Below are 14882 nucleotides of genomic sequence, written 5' to 3'. Positions count from 1 at the left end.
TCACTGGCTGTGATCCCTATCATCCTAGAGCTGCATCAGCAACCAAATTATCATTGCTTTCAGTGTGTGATCCCTTGGGTGGGGACTAAAAGGGAGGAGGAGGGTCTAGGAGTCATGATAGTGATCAAAGCAAAGAAAGAATGCACTGACTGTGTGCCATGTTGGGCAGTGGCAAACAGGGCACATGCCACACTCAGTGGTGCTGTTTTGGTGCAAAACTGGGTTTGGGGCTGCAAAAGTTGGCCTGTGGGGAGAGGGTTGAAGATATGGTGATTGACTAGCTCAAGAGCTCCCTTGATTCCTTCCCCCATGTAATGAAACAGCCCTGGATGTTGCTGGGTATTGGGGTTCATAGCCCAGTACATTCTTTGACCTGTGCAAACCTGCAAGCAAGGTTTTGGGTTCAGAATCCAGCCAGCAGCCTGGGTGAGAGATCTAATGCTCAGCCTCAGTCAATGGTCCCCCCCAGCAGGGACTGAGGACAGTGCAAAGACACAGCTTCAGGACATAACCTCCGTCTCCTCTGGTTCCACATAGTCTCTTAGCGAAGAATTATTGCATCCTACAAGACCTTCCCCTGACTTTCTGTTAACCTGTTACCCAGGCTTGGTTGAAGACCAACTTCATGTCCAAAAAGAGAAATGGCTCAGCAGCCAGAGGGGTGTCTGTTCTCTGTGAAGCACTGAATGGAAATATTTGACTTAACCTGACCCACAAATTGAAAGAGCATCCTGAAAACAAAGGCTGGACCTAAAAATATGCAATCCCATTGACACACTATTTTTTTTCCACGTACAGGAGAAATTATGTGCATCCTAAGCTGTTGCTTTCTGGGTTGGGATAATTTGTTTATATAGGTTGGGGAAGGAGCATGTGCATGTAATAAAATTCCAACATTCCCCCTCTCTTTTTTTTCTTTCTTTTTTTTTTTTTTTTTTTTTTTTTTTTTGTAGATAAACATAAATGGCAGATGAAGGACTGAAAGATGTATGTAAGAATATTTCTATTGGCAGACATTACTGACACATTGCAGAGCTGGATATTTTACAATGTTTGTTCAAACCAGTTCAGCCTCTGGTGTGAACTGATTCCACTCCACAGAGAGGGACAGGACTGCACCATAACTAGGGAAACATTACCATCACTCAGATTTGGAGCACTAGGGACAACTCTGTAAAAGACCTTAGAAATACCTGCTCTAAACTGCCAAACACAATCCTCTGGGAAATGTAGGCAATGTTCCTTCCTAAGCACTTGATCCACAGCACACCAGACAGTAAACTGCCCATGGAAACATCATGGGCATGGGGTGAAGGGGGGCAAGTGGCATTTCAAAGGCTATATGATGCTCTTGTATAGAAAAAATAATACTGATGCCTTTTTATTGATATGGGAATAAGCACAGGACTTGGGTTTAGGATGATCTGGCATCCTAGTCCTAGTAAATATTGTAGCAGCATAGGAGAAAGTATAGGAGAAGGAGACAGTGAGAGGCTGAAAGTAAAATACTGTTCAGACATGTAGCAGAATCATAAGAGCTATTAAGATTGCACAAAGAAACAAAATCCAAACAGAGGCTAATGAAATATTGTAGCAGAAACCTGACAAAGAATACTAATTAAGAAGAAATATCTTAATAGGAGGGCCAAAGGAGATTTAAGCCAGTACAAATTATTTAACCATTCATGATTAAATACGGTTAGGAACAGAAAAGTTATATTTGCAGAGGCTACAGTACGGAGTTGTAGGGGAAACAAGACTTAGAGACCCCTTTTCTCTGGGTTTTTGGGCTGGGAAGATGCCCACACACCATACATGAGTGACCAGGGAATGGTAAGTGCTTTCCAAATTAAATGCTCAGCTAAGCCTCCTGCAAGGTGGGGGACTTAGGTACCACAGCAGCTCCAGCCAGGCCAGTCAGGGTAGAGGAGAGGGGGACTTTGTGTGCCTAGAAATGCTGAGGAACAAGCCTTTAGACAGACCTTCACCCCTCCATACCCTACCCACCCCCTTCCCCCCGCCACCAGCTCCCATCTGTCCCTGAGTTATTCATGTCCAACAAGGCAAAAAGGCTCTGTTTGGCTGTGGCTCAGCAGATTACCACTACATTTAATAGCTGTCTTTGCTATGACACCGTTCACCTTATCTCCTTTCTCCTTTGACTCGGCCTTTGAACACTAATCCACCTTCTAGTGCAGCCTGCACCCCTGCTTGATCTTTGTTTGCCATGATTGTGTATGGCTCCAAGGATTTTAGGAGCAGTGTTTTTGCTGCTTGGACCCATGCTGTTGCAGCACTGAAGACACATGTGGATCTGCTAGCTCCATAGCTTACTCCTGGGCTTACTCATGAAATGAGTCAGAGTTCTCATTCCAAGAGCCAGATTCTGGCCTTGAGCTTTGATTCAGACCCTTTTGTAATTTTTTTCATTAATTTTATGCGTGTATTTATGCTTTTATTTGCAAGGCAGTGCAGTACCTGAAAGTACTAGGCAGCATTAAAGTTTTTCCATGCACACCCCAACACATGCATTTTTACTCTCCCCTTGCACATACACATACACACAGGAGCAGAGTTCAATAGCCCAGTCCTACCACTGTTTAAAGTGACTTGGCCTCTTTTAAGCCTTTAAATAAAAACTGTTGTGTGTGTGTGTGGTTGGTTTTTTTTTCCTTTACCCCACTTCTTAGGAAGGAAAGCAAATGTTTCTGGCACTCTGCTGCTGGATTGCTCACATATTTGCTTGAGGAAAAAAAAGTTATAAAAGATGTTTGGCATAGTTTTCATTCAAAAAGAAATCCAGTGCCAGATCCAAGCATTGAAAACAAATGTGTGGCTTAACTGTCATTTACTCCAGGATCATGGGAACTGCTGCCTGGTTTTCCAGACGAGCAGCCGCTAGCGTGCTCTCCCGCGGTACCCGAGGCGCACTGGCTCCACCAGCTCGGTGCAGCTTGAACATCACTGCTGCGCCTCCGGGTGACAGCCCGGGCGCTGATGTCAGCAGAGCCGCATCTCCGCTGCTGCCGTCCCTGCAGACGAGCTGTCACACACGTCTCGGGCTGCTGAGAAACCCTCCCCTCGCCTTTTGATGTGTTGTGACCAGACAATGTGTATTTGTCCTAATAATGTGAAGTTTCAATGTGAAGAGCTCTCCTGGCCGAGGGCGCTGATGGAGCGCCATCCTGTTGCTGCGGGCATTTAGCCGGAGTGATGGGAGACACTTAATGTCACCCAAATCCCCACCTCTTCCTGGAGTGCAGAAGCTCTCACAGTGGTCAGGCCTTTGCTGTCATCACCGCTGGCCCCAGGCAGCGACACGGTCAGGAAGGAAGACCCCGACCCTGTGTGGTGCCCTCTCCCTGACATCCTCCCCAGCCCCTTGGAATAACACATATTGTGGTGGAGGGGGGAGCTCACCCCAGCCCATACCTGAGAGGCAATAAAAGACAATTTTAGGGCATGTAAAACTGGGGCACAAAGTGGCACCTTTTCTATCTTTATCTATAAAATGCGTCCAGGATCTGCTCAAAGCTCCAGTCTTCAGGGTAAACTGCAGGGGCCTGGCCCCACATTCCCAATGCAGCATCACTCCCAGAGGTACAGTCACAGAGGCACCTGGTTGGGCGCACCCTGCAGCTCAGTGTCTGTGCAATGCACTTGAATAAAAGAAGGCTGCTCTGGATTTCACCAGCAGTTTTGTAAAAAGGAGAATTTGGTCTGCAAGATGTGCATGTAGTCCTCTGGAAGCCATCAGCTCTGCTGTAATGCCCGGCTTTTATTGACTTATGAGCAGCCCTCGCAAGGACCTGAGCTCTTATCCAAGGGCAATGAAGCAGGAGCTAGCTTTAGAGACGTGGTGATAAAATAGAAAATTATGTACAAAGTAAAAGGGTCAAACCCCTAATCTGAAGTGTTCTAGTCAGCTTGCCATGCTGGGTGTTCCTCCCAGATCAGAGATAACCCCATTTCCAAAGAGTTTGGGAGAAGTCGTTCAGCTGAAAGGAAAAAAATCTGAAAAAAAAAAAGCAACCCATGAAAACAAAAACAGAGTCAGTGACTCCAGAAAACAGCTCTTAGTCTGTCTGTTCCAGTCTGAAATAAAGTCATCCCTCTTAATTCCCAGCGCATATTGTTCCTACCAAAGAGCAAAACCTTAGGAGGAAATCACATCAGTGAAGGGAACGCCAGCTCCTTTGTACTATTTTTCAACCCTGCCTTGGGAGCCAATAATCTGTCATCCCTTGAATAAACAAGCACCTTATCATATCACAAACATTTATTTAACCCTTTTCTCCTGAGCTTTTACCAGCCAAGCAAAGTGGCTGGGGAGGGGTGTGGGTAGCCCTATCCCTAGACTGCTCTGGCAGAAAGGACAAATTTCCTGTGTATTACACCCAATCTGTAAAGTGTCAGGCTGCCCTTCTTCAGCCTCCATGAGAAGCAGCAGCTTGAATCCCTGCATTTCACATAGCACAATCAAATTTTCCTGTCCCCCCCGCTCTATCCCTCCCCCGGTACATTAACGCCTCCCTCCCTGGAGACATACTCTTGATTCCATCTGAGGGCCCATCCAAATGGAGCCAGATTTAATTTCTTGGAGGTTGGGGGGAAGAGGGGGGTGGCAAGGGAGAGTGTTTACATTTCTTCTTTTAACAAGAGACTGTGATGAACAGAGCTTTTGATTCCAAGTTGCCGAGGGTTTTTTTTTTAAGAGATATTCTTTGACTCTGACATCATCAGAAAATGGAATCAGCAAAGTATGTGCATTTCCTCAGCTCCCACAATATCCATTTTCCCTCAGTGGATGTTTCTTGTTTTTCTTTTCCAGTGTTGCTCCCACACAATGGGGCCAATTTTTGTTCAGGACAAGGAAAATATAAACAGAGCATGGATCTGGAATATGAGCAAGGCCTCCAAGCTTACAGAACTCTTCAGCCACGGGGAAGGGCTATGCTATGATAACCATCTACCAATAAAGCCTGGCTAACCAAGTGCTGGCCAGTGTCGCTAGTCACTTTGCTGGTGCCTCCAGAAGGCTGCAAATGCTTATGCACAAGACTGGCTCTATCAATGTAATTCCCAATTTAGACTCTGTGGTGTTCCGGAGCATCTGAAAAACATGCATTGGAGGTGAGCTTGGCTGACCATAGTAGGTGGGCAGGCAAAGCCTTTTCTCCTCTCCGCTGTAGGGTATCCTAAACATCAAATTCACTGGGCAAAGTCCAGCCATCAGAGGAGAGCAGCCTCACACAGAAGAGAAGTCGATTACTGGAGAGTCAAACAGGCCTTCCTGTGGGTCCTGGCATGTTTGCTTTGAAAGGCAGAGATTATTTTAGGCAAATTAGCTGGTTTTGTTCTTTATGAGTAAAACTCAGCAGGTGCAAGTGTCCCCTCATGGAGCTCCACAAGTGACCAGCTCACGCTGGCCAGCCTTGGGACAGGGGCAGGAGCAGGTCCCCAAGCACCCAGGACATCTGCATTCTCATGGGTGAGTCCCTGTGACAGCAAGTCACCCAGATCTGCATAACATGACCACACTAAGCTGTGACAAACTGAGTTGCGCTAGAAGAGTTGATTTATGATGGGTGATATAAACCGACTACAATACAGGCCTCATATCTCTGGGCTCACTGAGTGCAGCTCAGAAGCTGCTGGAAAATGCCCTGTGAAACATTTATCTAGATAAAATAATGTTCAGCCATCAGCAGATGAACTTCATTGACATCCTCTGAATACATGGCCTGACAGACCTTGTACTGAGCAGCAGAGACACAAGTTGCATTGCAGGAGGAAGTCTACAGACAAACCCTGCCCCCACAAAAATGACTGGGGCTGTAGTTCAGTTTGTCTACTCTGGGTCTTCTCTGGTATTACAACCTTGTCTGCTGAGATCAACAAATCTGGCATGAGAGCCAACTCATGGGAAAAAGAATGAATATAAGTGATCAAAAATTCAACTTCCAAAGGCTGCTTTTATTAACAATATTAAAATGGTATTTTTTAGCTCTTCCCATTGCCTAGCAACTGGCATGAGGATGAACTACTTGGAAGTTTTAATTTTGCCTGGAAGTTTTTGGTTCAGATGTTTCCTCTTGTTAACAAAATGAATATTCTTGCAGTCAAGCAAGACACAGAGGAGCCCTCAGCAAAGAAGAGGGCAAACAAGAGCTTCACTTGGGTGAAGCTAGGTGATTGCCCACAAAATGCATCCACAGGTTCTAAGACTGTTTTCCATGGTTTTAGCACCATGGCAGCATTTAGGTTCATTGTTGCTTTTGAGTCAGCTGGCTCAAATATCTGACTGTAAAAGCAAATGTAAACATGGAGATGAATTCTTAAAATGTATCCTGTGAGGTCACCAGATGACACCACAAATCAGTCCTAATGAAAAGAAAGAAAGCCTAGGATGGATCGAAGGTTTGGATCCAGAGAAGAAATGGCAGGCAGAAGTTGCAGAAAGGCTGGGTGGAGTATGTGAAAGCTGAGTTCTGCTCCTGAAATGCTGGCAATTTAAAGGAGAAATATGCTTCTTTTTTCACAGAAAATTGCTCAGCTCTCAAAGCTCCAGAGTGGCTTGTGATCACTAAACACTGCAACAGAATGAGTTCCAGAGCCAAACTCATGCTTAGCAAAATGCAAATTAACTTAACCTCATACTCCTAGGAATAAAGTCAGCACTTATCAGAGGCTGAAGAGATGCATTGGCTTGTGAAAGTGTTTTCCCCACCTGCAGCAGGAAGAAGCCAGGGAAAACTGGCTTCTGATGCTAAAAGGAAGGTAGAGGGGAGCGCCTGGCTGGCGGGCTGTGGTTTTGCTTCAGTTCTCACAGCCGTGCCTGCAGAGCCTCAGGATTCACAGCATGGACTGGCTTCTTGCAACCACGGGGAGAAAGGATAAATGGATTATTTTGGAGTGATATGCATGTAGAACTCATGCCACTGGAGAATGCAGCCAGGCTATTTTTAATGTACTGTTTCATTTTGCACCTGCTACCATTACAGAGTTGTTTTTGTTTCCATTAGAGCTACTTGTCTTGAAGAGTTTACAACTGCTATGAAATGTGTAGTTCTGGGCTGGATCTTTGTCCTTAGCTAAGGAACAAAGACTTTTATCATTTAAAAACACAAGAAGGTTAGTGTGACAGCATTTAGAGTGTATGGAGAGGAATTTGGAATAATTTTATGGGGTTTTCATAACTGTAATTCCTAAAGGCCAGTTTAGAATAGCCTCTTTTATTCATACTGAAATGGAGAACACAGGCTTACAAGGACCTGTCCCTAAGGAGCTTGCAAAACCAAAATTGCATGAAGAGTCATTCTCAAGTACTTAATCAGCCACAATATTTCAATAAAATTATGAAATAAGAGATAAGAAAGCTCGGCCCTTTTTCCCACTCCCACCGTGCAGAGGGCCAAGTGGAGCTCAGCATCTCTTTGAAAGGTAGGAGGCTGGTGCCTGGTGCGGCACTGCATTGCCTTGGATCCCACACTCCCAAATACCATCCCACTGCCAGCAGTGCTGGGCAGGAAACGCACTTCAGCAGCCTGCCAGGGCCTGCAAGGAAGGCTGGAGTGGAAATAGCACCTTGTTTGCAGCTTGCCTTCTGCCACTGTCTCTGACAAACATCATGCTATGGTTTAATTGTGCTCATATTGCTGCATAAACCCACTGAGAATACCTGTGGGCTGACCAAAACCCCTAAAACCTAGAGGTCTGTAGCTTTTTGTGGTGTCTCCCCAGCTAACCTGAAGGCAAGGGGTCTGCAAATGCTCCCTGTGCCAAAACTGCTCTGTGTTTGAACAACAGCCATCTGAGCAGAGCCATGCTTTCTCCACAAGGCATACACAGCAGTAAGAGGAATGTTTGCAGGTGTTTTCTTCCTGTCACAGAAAGCTGGTGGGCTGGCCATCTGCTAAGCAGCCTTGCCAGCAGTGATCAGTCTGGGAGCAATGGCCAGCACCCACAAGACATCTGCAGTTCTGCAGAACACCCATCAAACCTGTTGGAGATCTGTGCTTTTCAGACTGGGCTCCCCAAAGACCTTCTCAGCCTGAACCCTGGCAACGCTGTCGTGCTCAAGACCATTTGTCTGCTTTCCTTTAATGTTCAAGCTCTTGACTGGGTTGTTTTGCAGTCAGGATAATAATGGTTAAGATCTTATATATCACCTCCATTATTAATAGTCCTTATGAAGCCTCCTCATCCCACACATTCTTGTGTAAAGCCAGGAACTAGGGAAGGCATGAAGCAAGCTAGCAGTTTGGAGCGGCTCCTCAGCCCTGCACCAATGTCGACTGACTTCAAGGGCAAATCACACCCTAGGTTCCCATGAAAACAAGGTCTGGGGGTATTTCTTTTGCCCAGTGAGGTCTAGGAGAAGTCAGAAATAATGGTGCAAAATTTCAGTATCAAATATATTTGAGATGATTGGTCCAATGTCTTCATAAATCAAGCTGAATCCCTAAATCCAAAGCTTTCTGAATTTAAGTAACAAGTTTGGGTCCTCTAGCTATATTCATCTGAACAATAAAAATACATTATTTCCCTTCTGACTATTAATTCAATTAATTCAAACTCCTAGACCAAACTTTTTTTGACAGCTTTTGCATGCTTTCTCCTTAGCTTTCTGCAAATTCCTGACCAGTGACTTTGCTGGCAGTCATCTTGCCTGGACCAGAAACAGAAGTGCTTAACCAACTAATTGTAACAATTTCTGTCAGGAAATCACAGTTAATTATGTGTCCGATTGCAAGTTTTCACACATTTGAAGCTTGCAAACATTTTCTCCAAAAAGTGTTAACCTAATGAGATGCCATGGATGCCTGCCAAAGGGGGCTTCAGGCTCCGCTCCCGCTGTATCCTAGTAAGGGAATCCTCACACTGCAGCAGTCCCACTGGGAGGATCACACTCAGGCCACTGAGTCCTTCTTATCGCGGCTGCCTGCCAAATTCATCTTAGGAATAAGTGTCACTTTGTGGTACCTCTATTTTCCTTCCCAATAAAATAATAATTTGGCAGTGCCTGAGATGATGATAGTAAATCAGTGTAAGACAGCAGAGGTTACCGATAAAATTCAACCTATTTATCAAGCCACGTCATTTTGCTATGTTAGCTGCAAGCAGACATGGGCTACTGTGCTCTTGAAGTAGATTGCTTCAGAAAATGAAGTAGGTAATGTTCTCAGGAAAACAGAGAAGCATGACCTCCCTTCATCCCAGGAGCGAATTACGGGGGGCTGGCCTGCCTCTGTTCTGTTAGCGCTGCACACACTGACCCACAGCTGCGCTGCCTTGTGTACCAGTGTAACCATCGCCAGGAGCAGCTCCAGCCCACAGCAGAAAGACCAAACATCCTCCCCGCTCTTTCCGTTATAACAACACATTTTGCACCCCCAACATGATCTGTTGCTCAGCACCCTGAGGCATTTCAAGTCTTTCGGAATTTCAGGGGTAAGTCAGTCTGAAGACCAGACAGTGCTGCCCAGAAGATCCTTCAGGTCTGAACTAGCAACTGGTTTCCCTGCTATACTATTGAAGGACTGCAAGAATGAGTGTCCCCAAAGGTCTGCATCTCCATCTCCTTTTTTCCTGCAGTGACATCTGCCTAGTTGGTGCTGATCCTTCATTCCATCATGGGATTGTGACACCGTGATGAAGATCCTATTGAAGTTAACACATAAAGTTTAAATTATGTGTGCAAATCACCACCTATGCATGGATTTTACAGGGTAGGACAGCAAGGTTTTCCTTGAACTTTTAGGGATTACAATTTTAGTACATATTCTCCCTCTTCCAGTTATATCTTTCTTTTAGTTCTCCTTGCCTTTTCCCACTGAATTGCCGTACTTTTTAAAGGGGGAACTTACAGGTTATCTTAAGAACAGACCACAGACTTGAAATTTGCCCTTTGTTTTCATAAAAAAGAAAAGTTTTTAAGGAGGATAATCATATTCGGAAATGATGTGACTAAATGTTATCAGGTTGTCATGGTGATTGCAGTCTTTTAAAAAATGTCTGTATTGTGGTTCACTAATGAGCAATATATTAACTAAACCAAACACTATTTGTCTTTTCAAGTACTATTCATATGCACTACTGAATTAAATATCTTTTTTCCCCCCTGCTTTTGGAATACTGTTCTTTGTCTTATAAACACTGGAACTGAATTCAGGCAATAAACAAGGGCAGAGATAACTTTGTCACCTTTGCTATATTTCATACCACTGCGTTAAGCTGAGCATCACATTAAGCAGTCTACAGTTCCAGATAGTGAGCATCACGTTGCCAGCAAAATTACTTGTGTAAGGTAGAACTTTAGACTTGCAGTTTCTGACACTTTAAATGTAGACAGTCTCAATTCCAGTGTAATTCCAACCATATATCTCACTGCTGTGACGGTTTATGTTTGTGTGACATACAAAAGACAAGTTGAAACTCTGAAGTGATGTACAAATGAGACTAGTTCCAAATTCAACCCAACCCTACTAGCTCGAAAATTCACCCTTCAAGCCTCCTAGACTTTACGAGGATTCTGAGGGAGTTTTCCCTTCTGAATGGACATGGAAATGGTAAAGATGGAAGTACCTTTTAGCTCTTACGTACATGTCAAGGCAGGGTTTGCATTTCAGAAACTCTTTGGACTTTAGCGCTCTACCCGGCAGTTCCAGTAAAACCTCTCACAGAATTAATCTGCCACAATCCAGGAGGACGTAGGAGTTTTAGAGGGTTGGTGAAGTCACACCAGAGGGGAGATGATACATGAAGCTACCTTAAGAGAGACAGTGAAAAACTTTGAGAGTCTGGAGGTCTTCCAATCCTGAAACTCTGCCATCCTGGGTTCAAGTTTGATTGAGACCTTCACTAGCCCCTGAGCACTCTCCAAACCCTGCACTGACACTGGAAATAGCTTCAAATGATGCATAGGTTTAGACAGAGCTGAGTCCTGTCAAAATGAACATCGGTCGTAAATCACGTCTTTGCAAAAGTATTTCTGGTGGTACTCTGTTATTCTGCTGAAATGAAATCAGTTTTTATGTTCCTGATTCTTTTGACAAAAGCTAAAATGGAAATCCCACGTTTTCCATTCTTCACCTGAGCCTGTTCCTGCCCAAGATCTGCAGGAAATCCATGATTTTGGCTGCATCTCCTTGCAAGTCAAGTTTGTCTAAGAGATGAGAGAGCTGAAACCACATTGTTTAGCTGTTTCATGTTCTCTGGGGAAAAGATGACCCTATCATGCACACTTAGCCCTTACACTTCATGCTCTTCCTCTGCAGTTAACGCTGAGGTCCCCTTGGCATCCCATAAGTCTTTCAGGCCTGCTAGAGGAATACCACATGAGCCTAGCAATTGAATTACTTAAGTTTTCCCAGGCATTTTGCAACTTTTGTTTGTAGAGCTGTTTTGTATGACTCATTCGCTTTATTTTTGTTCAATGAGTAATATTTGGTACTCACACGTGTTTTCTTTTTGTAACATGCACAGCTATATAATGTGTCTTTTGGATACAGAATCTCTCATGTTTCAACTTAGAGAGAATCTAAACACATAAACCCTGCTATTAAAACTCATAATTAATTAATTATGCCTAGCTGCTTTCAACATGGGAATTATGTATTAAGAGTACTCCTGGCCCTCCTCCTCTCTGCCATATTTCCTCTCCTTCCCCCCAACCAGTGCAAGACTATATTTAGTTGGAGATTTAGGTTGATCTGCAATTCCTGCTGCAAATTCCTTTCCATCAGCAGCTACAGCCAGAAGGTCTGAATAAGGGAATGGTTTGCACTTCAAGAGGCTTCCTGTTTCCCTGCATTTTCAGGTTTGCTACTGTTTGTAGAGTGAGGTTGGTACTATACTCTGCAGACTAAGTGGCTGCTAACTCATCCCTGTCCAGCACTGGCATCAAACCGTCAAGTGCAAAACATTGTCTGGTTCATCGACCTTCCAGAAATATAGGCAGCAAAAGCAAGGAAAGCATATCTGATCCTGAAATATTTCTGGACCAAAGTGTCAGAGGATAATGCTGACAGGACTGGCAATCTCCCCAAGAAGGAGAATGAAGCAGAGGACAGCAGTTTGTAAATCATTGTAGAGGAAAGTACAGCATGGGGAGAGCTCCACACACAAAGAAACGAAACACTCAACCCTGCTTCAAATGCAGGCAAGGAAAACAGAAAGAAAAATATTGCATACTTGTGCTAGGTTTTCTCTAAGGTTTCCAATAATTCTTTTTCCATAGTTCCTGCCCTCCTGGCCTTGGTCATGTCCTACCCTGCAAGCTCCCTCTCCCCTGGCTTTAACCTAAAGTAAAAATAAGCAGTGAGACACAGCTTTTACTTCTTCCAGGATCCTCACAGCACAGTCTAGAATGAGAGCCTTGCTTGAGGGCTTTGGAGACCAAGGTTCAACCACAAACATCCTGGGCAATGCCTGACACCTACAGATCTTTTATTCACCTAGCTCCTAGGAATGTAAGATAAATTATTTAAAGCTCATGAGATCCTGAAATATTATGGTCCTGGGAAGATTGTAGTACTGGAGATTAGCTGGGTTTGCTACTGTATTCCTCTCCTAAGATTTCCATTTTGCTATTTCACTACAATTCACATTCATGTTTTTACCCACTGTAGAAGTGTAAAAAAAAAAAAAAAACAGTCTGGATACTTTCAGTTTCAGCTGAATTTTAACACTTTAACATTTCTTAAAATGAAGCCAAACACTTGCCTACTGAGTTTGGATGATGCCAATATATGTGTAAAATGAACATAATAAAGAGTGTAATATGGTGTATGTCCAATAGTTGACGTTTTTGTCAACCAAGAGAAACAAGATGACTGCATAGCAAAGTTATCCCTAGAAGAAGAATCAAGGCTGAGATGCAGCAAAAAGATTAGCAGCACTTGTTCGCCTGCAAAACCTTGTTTTGTGGTATTGCATTCTTGTCAGTAATTGTAATAATGACTCTAAGCCTGAACAAAAGCCAGACAATGTTGATAAATTCTTCCATGGAATTCAGCAGTCTCAGAACAAACTCTATGTTTAATTTTTTTTTCCCTTGCTTAACATTTGCAGGTTTGAAGCCAAACTTCTCAGGTGTTTATCACAAGAAGCCAAATTTTCTATGAATGTAGTAGGAAGGGCCCTTTGATATGATGACTCCAAATGTCAGACCTATCTTTTATTTTCACAGTGTGTACAGACTAAACAGAGCTTTCATCTCTCTCCATATTTTTTGCTTTCTACCCCAGGTCTTTTATCTCTTGGGTTGCCTGAAGTCGCCTATAATCTATAGTTTATACTTAATGGTGTGGTGTTGCCACAGGGATGGATAGATAGATAGATAGATAGATAGATAGATAGATTGATAGATAGATAGTCAAACAGTTTTGATAGAGATCTTTTTTAATTATATGCTTTCAAATATCAAGCAATATTTTGTCAAATGTCTTGTAGTTGCAACAAGGATAGCTAATTGCCTATGCTTTTGTTTTTGCCCCAAACTTCCTGCGTTAGCAGAATGTATTTATAGCAGCTACACAATGAGTGCACTGTGCCGATTGAAATGTTGGGTGTGCTTCAGTTATTGTTTATGCTTTATTATTCCTTCTTTCTTTATAAATTAGTGACTCTGTAAAGTGTTGAGGGTTCAGCCGGATACAGCTACAGTGACCTCCTAATGTTTATTTCTGTTTTTAGAATGTCTGTATCTGCTGCTGAGTTTAAAAGACCAAGTAACAAGCGCTTTCCAAAATGATGGAACCAAACACTTTCAAATCATGGAGAAATTTGGTCCAGATTCAAACTTCACAGCTTGGACTTATCTCCACACCCAACTGAACCAACACCCGAGATAAAACAGCCTTGAACTCAGATCCCAGATAAGGATGCGGTGTGTAAATTCTTCCCTTAAAGCTCAGATTCACGATTTTTTTGAAAAGGGGCTTTCCTAAACTTAGATATTACTGTCTCCTTTTTGCCAGTGCCTTTGGGTGGGGGATTGCCATGCCCTCAGCTGAGCCAAATGAATAGACTTGGTGCTAATAGGCTTCAGGGCAAAGTCAGCAAGTCACTTTAGTTCAATTGAGCAGAGCTGGTGGTTTTTCCGAATGTGCTGTCCCTTTGCCCAGCCAGACCCTGATGTGGAAATGGTAACCCCCTGTGCAGGGGCAGAGGATAAGGGCTTGTTTCATTAACTGCTTCAGCTAGACCTGCAAGAACACCTCTGCCTCCATCCCTCCACGGTGCTCAAAACTATGCAATTGCTTTGCTCTAAATTTTGTCCTGTCTGTAAAGTGGCAGGGGTCTGATTGACAAAGCCCAGTCTATTTGTACCCCTGAGTGTATTTGCGTGGTTCCTTTGTGGATACTTTTTACATGAGTCAGTTTCTGCAAAAGGAAAAATGCTGGTTTCACCAAGAAAATACAAAAGTTTGTTTTTAATACCATAAAATGTCACTCCACTTAATTATTTCTGAAGAGATCAGATTTACGAATAAAGGCCTAATAAGGAGCTGCCATAGCTGGCATATCCCCAGGACTGCTCTTTATTTACAATTAAGTGAGTAGGATCAGGATGTGACCTGATGACATGACTGCTAGCATTCCTGTAAATTCCAGTTGCAATTACTCTTTCACATGTTACATTGCTTTTCCCAAAGAAGCCTGTCTAGTGCTTTATTTTTGTGTTTGGGCAGACTGGTGTGTTGTCTCTGGTGTGCTGTCTCTGGCTCATGAGGAATGCTGAGGTGGAACAGACAGAACATCAGCTCTAGGGTAAAAAGAAATGGCCATTGCTTTGGCATAAGCCTCCTGCCTTTCGTCAGTCAATGTCCTACCTCTGGTAAAGGGGCATTTTTTTCCCACCCACTTTGGTCTTGATG

The sequence above is a fragment of the Vidua macroura genome, chromosome 1 (genome assembly GCF_024509145.1).
Source record: "Vidua macroura isolate BioBank_ID:100142 chromosome 1, ASM2450914v1, whole genome shotgun sequence".
NCBI lineage: Eukaryota > Metazoa > Chordata > Aves > Passeriformes > Viduidae > Vidua > Vidua macroura.
Note: the sequence above shows the minus strand (reverse complement) of the source record.